We start from the raw sequence: 10598 nt of genomic DNA, 5'->3' as shown, positions 1-10598 counted from the left end.
CCACACCACCTCGCAACCGTGCTCCACCACTCCCCACGCCCTCTGTCGTGCGCCGCCGCACCGAGAACCACCAGCCACCGCGCCGCCCTAGAGACGGCTCTCCCCCGCGCGAAGGAGCCCCGTCAGAGCAAGCAGCCTTCGCCCTGCCACCTTTGACGGCTGGGTGCCGCCACCACCGCCGGGGCCGCCGGCGGCAGCGGCCAGGGATTATCCAGGAAGGGGCGCTCGGGGCTAGGGTTTGGCCTCCAGAGCCGCCCGCGCGAGCGGCCCGGGAGGTTCATGAGGCCTTCCCCTCTACCCCTAAAAAAACGAAATTGCTTCACAGACAATTGTTCCCGCACGACCTCCAAACGATACTGCCTCCCCAAGTGCGCTCCTGCATGCACTCTTGCTGCTCGCGCTGCCACGTACGAATCGTGCGGGCATCGGCCACAAATTCGTCGTGTGTATAGCAGCGCTCCTAAAAAAACTACTCATTTCCCCTCCACGGTGGTCTCCATTTAAGTACACGCTGTCCCCGACGACCTTGCTATACACGGGCATCATTCACACCCGTGTCCTCCACCATCTGGAGTCCGTCTCTGAGACAGCCTGATCTGCTATGATGGTTGACATGAGGTACAATTTGGTGTCCATACAAATTCAATCTATCTAACTAGGGATAGTCATCTTAAATTGCTTCCCGTCTACGTGTCTGAACTTTGTGTAGTGAACTTTCAGAAAAGAAACTCGGGTACTTGCTTCAACGTTCATCATATTTACGTAAAAATCTGCCATATGTGTGTTCAAAATGTTTTTTAGCTGGGAGGTCTGTAGGAGAGGGGTGTTATGGTACACTTTACAACATGTACAAAAGAAAAAGGACAATGCCACCACAAAAATCCTTCATTTCTAGACGTGGCAGCTTACATGCCCTGGAACATGGATTTTAATCTAGCCAAATAGATCGTCGTTCCTTGATGCCCCGCTTGTTTTCAGGTAAATGACCCCTGCTCAACTTAAAAGGAGAAGGTAAAAATGAAGATAAAGCGATGCCCGCCCCTTCCTTCCCAACGCAATTCAAAGCAAAAATAGGAAGAACAGAGTAATAAACAAGCGAACAGGAAACTCATCTCAAGAGACACAACCGACGAGGTTCACACACCAGCGAGAACGAAGTCCACACGGGGTGTTAAACAACAAAGGGAGAAGCATGAAGAGAAGCTCCAGCGAAGCGAAGCGATGAACAAGCAGTGACACTAGAGTTTGAACAGAACCTCCAACGAAGCAAGAAGTGAGACGCGCGGCATCAGCGAAGCACGAAAAGAACCTCCAGCAAAGCGAGGCAACGGACAAATAGTGTCAATCCGCGAAGCAAAAGCCAAACAATGAGAAGAAAATCTAATGAAGAAAGGGGTGGGTGGGTAGGGGATAAGTAAGCAAACAAACCGACATAACCCACCACACGGGTCGGGCAGAAGGACACGCCTGGCTGGCATCCCCTATTTACGCAAGGTCACACTCGGCACAAACACACCACACCACGTTCGCTTCACATCCTCCTTCGCGGACCACCTCCGTCATGACGGGGAGCTCTGGTGCATTGTGGAAGAGCCCCTCGATAGAGCATAAGCACGAGCTGGCCACCCTTCCGGCCGGCTGGCAAGGTCATCGTGCGAGGCAGATGAATGTCGACCTATCAGCCAGCTCCTCGGAGTTCTCCGGCGACGACCCAACGATGGAGATGACCTCCGACGACGAGTCGGCGCCCCTGTCCGCGTCGTTCCATGCCAACTTTTGACCATGGATCATGTACATGCACACTTCAAGGACACCATAGCAGAGCAACAGCCGGCGCCGCAGTTGATGTTGGTGTTCTGGCAGGCGCATGAGGAATAGGTACAACTTTTCCCTCCTCAAGCAGCACCAACTGCCAAAAGGGCAAATCTAAGGCGAGCTCACGAGCGAGTAGGCTGAGACGGCAAAGGGCGTGGAGAACCCTAACTTTATCACCGAGCAATGGGGGTTGTACGAGGCCGCACACGCTCGCACTGCCTGCAATGTGGTCACGACGCTGTCAGACACGGAGGCAGCATAGGCGGTCGTGGACGAGGATGCTGGCAATTGCACATCTTTCGTGCCACCAATGATGCTTCGAGGGTGTTGATTCCACGACGAGGCCGGTCTGTCCACGTTCATCATCGACCTCACGTGTGCATCGGTGACGGGCAGGCTACAAACTCTGACAAGGAGGAGTGGGGCGTGGGAGGCGGCAAGGCCTCGAATCCCGTGAGGCGATCCATGTCCCATGTCCTACTCTTACTTGCTAGCGACCACACCTTCACTCCGCATGGTTCAATTGGTTGCCAGACAGTCCGGACACAGCCACTCGACATGGGCACGGACGAGGAGAATAAGGACTCGGAGGGCGTGCGCCGCTTTAGATTTATACTAGGTTTAAGTCCAGTAGCTTTTATTTAACGAAATATGTCAGAAATGTAAAGATTTTCGTGCGATTAACATTAAAATCGTCCAATTTGCACGCATTTAGTCCGGTTTGTTTAAATACGGTTTGAAATGCACACATGCCTGGTTGGCTAATAGCTGACTCCCATATAAAGGTTGGTGTCCAAGGACGAATACCATGTCCGTTTTATGGATCATCATTTGAGACGCCCTAACATGGTAAGTATAAGTACTCCTATGCCAATATATAGCGTACTAAAATAAATTTCTAAGACACAGTAGGGACTCCCCTAAAAAAACACGGCACGGCACGATCGCTACTATAGAAATCCCCGTGTCCACCCTAGAAAAAGGAAATTCCCCTGTCCTCCCCCAAATCCCCAACGGGAAGCACCGCCGCCGCCCTCGGCTGCCCACCCGATCCGGATCCGGCCTGAACCCACGCCCTCCACGCTCCACTTTCCTTCTTTACTTCCGCCACCACGCCACGCCTGCTCGCCGAAGCCGTGTCCGGCACCGCCTCTGCCCTGGCTGGCGCCACCGCCTCTGCCCCGGCTATAAAGCCACGCCCTTTGGCCAGCCCGCTCCTCCTCCTCCCCTCTTCGTCCGGGCCGCGCCTCTCGCGTCCTCGCCGCGCTCTGCCCGGTCCGCTCCTCCTCCTCTCTTCTCCCGGGCCGCGCCTCTCGCCTCCTCGCCACGCTCTGGCAGGTCCGCGCCTCCTCCACTCTTCGTCCGGGCCGAGCCTTTCTCCTCCTTGCCGCGCTCTGGCAGGTCTGCTGCTCCTCCACCCTTCCTCCGCGCCGTGTCGTTCCCCTCCTCGCCGCGCTCTGCCCGGTTTGCTCCTCATCCTCCTCCTCCTCCTCTCTTCATCCGGGTCGTGCCTCTGTCCTCCTCAAGTCGCATTTCATCTTGCCCGTCCTCGCTCGGTCGATTCGTCCGTTTAGAACCGCGTCTGGATTTGGTTTTGCTCGTCCTCGCCGTCGCCGGTTTAGATAGAGAGTCCCGCCTGATTTGATTTTGCTCGTTCTCTCCGCCGTTCGTTCGTGTAGAGTCGCGTCTGATTTGGTTCTGCTCGTGCTCGATTCGTCGGTTTAGAATCGCTTCCGAGTTGATTTTGCTCGTCCCCGCCGTTCATCAGTTCAGAGTCGCTTCTTCTGATTTGGTTCTGCTCGTCCTCGCCGTCGTCCGTTTTTCCTCCCTCTCGCCGTCGCCCCGATGCGCTCGCGTGTTCTTGGTTCGTCTCGTCGAGGGTCTACGTCTGGTTTGCGATTGAGAAATTTCTGCGTGCGCTTGCGTTTCGTGTTCGGTGTCAGCGCGAGTGTTACAGGAACGGTCGGGTCTTGGTTTTGAAATTGGGTTACGGCCGGAAATGGGGAGACAGAGAGGTTTGTCGTGCTAGTTCAACTGGGTTCCTAGGCTCCGTCACCTCGTCGGTTGTTTTCAGATCTCAACGACTAGCTTGTACGTGTTCGTGTTCGTCCGTCAGAGACATGCCCTTTGATACTCTGGTTCCTTTGTCGATTCTGATTGTACTAGCTTGGTTCGCCCACCGTCGTGCTAGCTTGTTTCACTTTCTGCAGGCGTGTGTGCTCTCATCCTTGATGCAGGGGTGATTAGTTACGGTTGTTCTGATGGGTGTTACTGCTTGTTTCTGTTCTTTTCAACTGGTTATTACTGTACTTTCTATCATGCTTTGCTTGTGTTCCCATAGATGATGATGTGTGTTCAGGGGTGCAAATCATGTAGGCCGTGGGTGCCATTTCTTGCAGGCAGGCAGAGCAGAGTGCCTGACTAATTGAACACCTGCTGCTGCTACTGTTGGACAAGGTTTCCTCCCGTTGTTATTTCCATTTTCATACGAGTACTAGATGAGGTGCTGCTAGTTAGTCCCCCCTACACTTCGTTCTAGATTGCATAGCATAACTCCAGAATTATTTCATTGACACCTGGGCATATAATTCTGTTGTGAGCGGAATTTATTTATTTGTGAAAGCACGTTCATCACATATTTTTTATCAATGCTGCTCACTTTTGCCACGCCCCTTTTGCTTGTCCTGTTAAATTTTATGGCATCAACTTGGAGCAAATTTTGTACTCACTGGTTAAAATATCGAGAATGCTAACTTCTGTATTAGTCGCTATGTATGCCATGCCATGCACTTGGGAAGCCTGTGCGTGATTAGGATTTGGATTGCATATAGATTTTATGCTATGTTTGTTTATAACCTGGTTGTGACCTAATATAGTGTAAATTTGCTAATTTTTTTATTTAATCTATGTTCAATGCAAGTAGGTTTTGTTCGTAAGTGGTATTTATTTTGTGTGTGTATGAACATTGATGCCGTCAATTTTTCTTATCATAATCATTTACCATGGTGTTCGACAATACATTTCTACGGTTCTTTATTCCCTTTTGAGGTTATGATCACTTATGTGTTAGTATATACTAGCTATGATGTGTTTTATTCAAGTTATTAACCACATCTCTTATAGATTTGCCTTGAGTTTATATGACACTGTCCGTTTCTTTGTGTGTTTCTTGTGTGCAAGCGCTCCATTGTGTGTGTCTGACTGTGTGTGTGATGTGCCCCTATCTATGTATGTTTCTTTGTCCATTTCATATGTGCAAGGCGCTCCATTGTTTGTGTGTGACTGTGTGTTTGACTGCTTAGATGGGTGATTATGATTGTGTTACTGCTTATATGGTCTGTCCAATTGGTTTCTTCTTCATGCTTTGCTTGTGTTCCAATGATGTCTCCTCATATATGGGGATGTGTTCAGGGATGCAAACCATGTAGGCCGTTTCGAGCAGGCAGGGATCGAGAGACGTGCACTGGTCAGGCTTCTCTCCTGCTGATAGATGATGATAGGCTGAGCAGAAATGTTTGACTCTTGTAACACTCACTTGCTTGGCTTCCACTCCTTTGCGTGGCCGATTTGGCATCCAATGCATTCCATGCCTATCTTATTTATCTCACTCACTCATCATAGCACCATTTTCCCTTTTTGTTCCTTATTTTTTGTATCATAATAATCATGTTTACCGTGGTGTTTGGCAATACATTTTTTTTGTGATATGTTTCGTTATGTCTTATGTGGATATCATATTCTTTTTTTGTATTACTGATGTCCAGTCACTGGAATAAGCTTTTCTAAGTATTTCAGGTAGGACATAGACATGTCACATTTGCTCTTCCTTGTGTTGCTACGGACACTGATGGGTTGGGTTTGCTTACAGCGAGGTATATTTATGTTTTTTACATTTTGTGATGCTGATGTCCATAGTCCCAAAACATTTATTTAGTCATGTTTTCCTTGTTCACTTCACAAGATTATGTATTCATGCTGATAGTATGGTACTCTTTCCAGGACTGAGAATTCTACAAAGAATCATTGGAATGTGTTCTTTACATTTTGCGATGTTGATGTCTGTAGTCTCAAAATGCTTATTTAGCCATGTTTTCCTTGTTCACTTCACAAGTATTCATGTTGATAGTATGTCTTTCCAGGACAGATAATTCTATTGGAATATTTCTTTGAGAAAGAAGTTAGATGTCTATGGCACCAGAAATATTTTGGCAATTCCAAGACTAATTGGTCATGATGACTTCAAGCATAAATAGAAGACAGCTGATTCTGAGGGCCATCTTGATCTGAACAGCTCATTATTCTAATTTTAGCTCACCTCTACAGTCATACAAAGTGGTATGCCAAGGACTGCTCAGGGTTCCTTTCGCTTTCTATTTTACCAACCAAGGTAATCAAATTTGATCTTCAGCTAGCAAATTTATAACCTTATGGGAGGGAAAGGTTTGCATGTACATAAGCTCTGATTATCTACATATATACTTGAATTTCTTTGGATTTGTCGGACTACTACTATTCTACATGATGTTTTCCATGATTCATTTGATTTGTTGATTTTATTATTTTCCTAGTGGGCTCTTTAGGTTCATCTTGTGACACAAAATACAATATTGGTACGTGCAGACTTTGAAATTTGGTGATAAAGAAAAGGTACCTCCTAATTTGCTCTGTCTCTCTTACACTCGTCTTTGTTTATATAACAGTAGTGACCTCCTGGCTTGTAGTTGGGTAATGCAGAGAGAGATTTGGAATTGAAGCTATATAAACTAAAATAATGCAGAGTTGAAGTTTTTGGACGGGAAGCTTGAACAAACAGTTTACTTTTTCTCATGTCTTCGATTAGTTTCATCGTATCTTTGTCTGTTTCTTGTGTGCAAGCACTCCATTGTGTCTGACTGTGTGTGTGACCATGACTCTGTTTGTGTGACTGACTGTTTGTGTGTGTGACTGACTGTATGTGTATGCATTTCTTTGTCTGTTTCTTGTGTGCAAGCGCTCCATTGTGTCTGTGTGTGTGTCTGCGTGTTGACTGTGACTGTGTGTCATTTTATGACTGACTGTATGTGTGTGTTTGTGTGTTGACTGTGACTGTGTGTCATTTTATGACTGATTGTGTGTGTTTGTGTGTTGACTGTGACTGTGTGTCATTTTATGACTGATTGTGTGTGTGTTTGTGTGTTGACTGTGACTATGTCATTGTGCAAGCGCTCCATAATTACCTATTGGCACATCATAATGCATGGATATTTCTGTATAATAAGGTCATGGGCATGTCATTTTTTGACCTACATACCTTGTAGTTGGTAGTACCATTGCCCTTTGGACATTCTTCAATGCATTGCTCTATATTTTCCTGCATCAAGTATGATGATTGTGCTTAGAATGTGTAGAATCCAGGGGTGGGTGGAGGTTTTCATGATGGCTAATTTGTTTTGTTATATGGTTGTTCTGATGGTGTGCTTCTGGTGTTTGAACTGAAGCCGTAGATTTCCTATCAACTTGGTCTGTGTTTGTATGGTAATCCCTCTCGAATTTAACCCCTTCCAGTTTTGTACACAATATTTATCTCACGGTTGGTAATACATTATGCATTTTAGCTAGTTATATAGTAACGCCATACTTTTTTGGACGTTGTTCTGTATATGCAAGTGTGGTGAGCTCACATATTGTGTCAGTATCTACCTTCGCAGCTGAATTATTTCCGGGTAGGACAGAGATGCAGTGTTTACATCCATGGCAGAAGGTTTTTTAACAGTGCATCAAAGGTCCTTGGACTCAAGAGGTTTTTAATTGCACTCTGACTTTGCTCAAGAAAAAAAAAGCTTTTGCACATTTTATAGTTATATTGATGATATTTTTCTACAGGAAGATGACAAAATTATTGACCTTGTAAACAACTATGGACCACCAGAATGATCTCATTGCAAGGTAGGCAAGCAATGTCGGGAGAGGTATTCTTTTGATTGTTTTATTTTTATATGGTTTGCTGAAATGCATTTTGCCCCTCTGTTGATGCATTGTAGGTCAGCTACCAGAACTTCTTGCTGCTGATCCTGGGATGTTTCCGAACATGCTCCCAAACATGTTCAATTTATCCGCCCTAGGACAGGTGACTAGTGTGCTCCTTTTATGATTCAGTGTAGCTAGTAGTCAAATCGTGTATAGTCCATTCTGTCATCACAAAGCAACCAGGTTCACTCTGATTTGCAGTTTATTTGGTGATGGCAGCATGAACCCACCTGATCCACTTGCTATGCAGCATAAATAATGATGTTATCGGTCGGTCGTACTAACTTTAACACTTCTTTATTATTCAAAATGTTTTGTTATTACTTCCTAATTCTTTCTTCTCTTTGCATCGATCCACTTGCTATGCAGCCACTACCATGACACAGTAGGTATGCTTGATATTTTTCTTTGTGCTTGAGATTTTTCTTGTTCTGTAATGCATATGTCTGACCACTCTTTTCTTAGGCTACTCGGCATGCTCGGCGTGTTTACCTCGGTGGACTTCCTCCAATCGCTAATGAACATGTAATTGCCTTGAGTAACTTGTTATTTCTTGGAGTCTCTTTTCTCTATTCGCAGTCCATGCTAACTATTTTGTTCTTCTTTCTGCAGACGGTTGCTCTATTCTTCAATCAAGTTATGGCCACTATTGGGGGAGACACATTTGATCCAGGTGATGCAGTTCTTAATATGAAGCTGATTTTTGAATTCATACAAAACATCTTAGGTGGCATAATCATCTAACTCTGTGTGTGTGACTGACTGACTGTGTGTGTCTGTGGCTGTGTATGTTTTGTGTGTGTGACTGATTGTGTGTGTTCTATATCTTGTGTGTGTGACTGACTGTTACTGTGTCTTGTGTGTGTGTGTGACTGACTGGCTGTGTATGTTTTGTGTGTGTGACTGACTGTGTGTGTTCTGTCTTGTGTGTGTGACTGGTTGTTACTGTGTCGTGTGTGTGTGTCTGTGTGTGTGTGTGTGACTGACTGACTGTGCGTGTGTGACTGTGACTGTGTGTGTTGGCTGACTCTGTGTGTGACTGTCACTCTATGTGTTGGCTGACTCTGTGTGTGACTGTGACTCTGTTTTGGCTGACTCTTTGTGTGACTGTGACTATGTGTGTGTGAATATTGCATTTGCTTGATGGTGTGTCTTGTATGCTTTGCATGTGTTGTGTGCTTTGCGTGTCTTGTATGCTTTGCTGAATGATTGGTGTGTGTATTGTTGTGGTGTAACACTGCCTTTGCCGGTCCCAAGCCTGGATGTGAAAATGTGGAGGGAGCTGCAATTACCTTCTTTGTATTGTTTGCATTACACGCAGTTTACATTACCTTCTTTGTGGTTACATAATGTGATAGCATGTGATTCAAGCTTTGAAATGCATCCATCCTTGCTATGAAAATTCTAGGCATGCCAGGAACTTCCTGATTCCTTTCTCAAGCTGTATGAGATCAGTAGTGTTTACTTACGATAATACCAAAGGGAAGCGAATGTTCGATTGTTCTGGGTGGTGTATGGCTTCACTAGAAAATAAAATGCAGTCTGCCCTTGTTCATTTTGCTTAGGGACACCGACAGTCGTGCTTTGCGCACTAGATGTTGCTGCGGTGCTATCTGTTCGGATTTGTTTCGTCTCCTAAATTAATCCTACTGGTTTTAAATCTTGTCGGTGTGGATGTATATTGTCAAGTAAAAACGTCCCGGGTTGTTTGTCCCAAGTAACTGGGCGCTGCTAGCTAGGCAAAACATGCTCAACTTGCGTCGGTTCTATACTGATGTTGTGTGAACGCGCTCTGTGCCCTCGGATGCATCGCATGGATCTTGGCGCCACGATCGTCATGTGAGGCGTAGAAATTGTTCGTGCTAACTATTGGTGGAGTGAACGTTCCCTATATCCCCCCTTCCTCGCTCCACTAATGCCACTCCCCCACCTTTTCCTACCCTGTCTCGTGCTCCGCTCCGCATGTGGTTCATGGTTTCTTTGTTTTCGTTGGTGATTCGAGCGTCTTCGACCGCTGGGAGTCCAAGTTCTTCATCGGCTCTAGCATTGGGTAAGGCGTACACTGCTCCACCACTCCCTCTCTTTTGTTTTCTATAGGGTACATTCCGCCGTGGGGTTCAATGGATGTTGAGCGGTTGACATGGCGGCGACAACAGTTTTTAATTCGCCTGATTGCTGTGGTTTGTGGCATGTTAGGGGGATTACAGTCGGAGGTTTGTCAACATGGCGTCGCAATTGCAGTCGTCGCGGTGGTGATTTGCGGTGTCAGGGAGGGGTTCCCAAGATGTTGGGGTTGTGGCGATGGGGAGGGATTAAGTGTAGTGAGCGTCGTGGCCACAGCCGCAATAGGGCCATGGTCATTGACGCGTTCAATTTTTGCAATTTTGTTGGGGTTGTGAAGAGTTCGGTTTTTGCGATTTTCTTTCTTAATTATTCCTTCTCTTTCCCAGGCCGCAGCTCAACCACTTTCTATTTTTATTTTTTACTGCTTCCCTTCCATCCTCATGGGCTTGCAGCCCAACCACCCAGTCGAGCGAGCGCTTGTTTTCCTTCTCTTGTAGGAAGCACCCGTCATGGGATTTTCTATGTATAGTGCCCATGACGGCAACAGATTCCTCGCTCTCTTCGTGTTTTTCAGGGATTTTCTATGTTGGAAGCACCGTCATGGGCCGGCCCGTGAACGATCGATGGGTGTGCAAGAGGTTGACACTTTGCCGCAGAATGCGACGAATAGGGTTTTTCCCTGGTTGTAGCGTTGCACTGTTAGCCACTTGTCC

General features: G+C 46.5%; 1 long non-coding RNA gene across 1 annotated transcript; it reads left to right on the top strand.

The window, feature by feature from the left end:
• Positions 1-6951: 6951 nt before the first annotated feature.
• LOC119298336 lies at positions 6952-8581 on the top strand. The gene is made up of 7 exons (XR_005145840.1): positions 6952-7594; positions 7678-7740; positions 7836-7921; positions 8005-8091; positions 8191-8210; positions 8287-8346; positions 8434-8581. It is a non-coding gene; the product is annotated as an uncharacterized LOC119298336 (long non-coding RNA).
• Positions 8582-10598: the final 2017 nt, after the last annotated feature.

The sequence above is a fragment of the Triticum dicoccoides genome, chromosome 5A, assembly GCF_002162155.2.
Source record: "Triticum dicoccoides isolate Atlit2015 ecotype Zavitan chromosome 5A, WEW_v2.0, whole genome shotgun sequence".
Classification (NCBI taxonomy): Eukaryota; Viridiplantae; Streptophyta; class Magnoliopsida; order Poales; family Poaceae; genus Triticum; species Triticum dicoccoides.
This window is presented reverse-complemented; position numbering and strand designations above follow the sequence as displayed.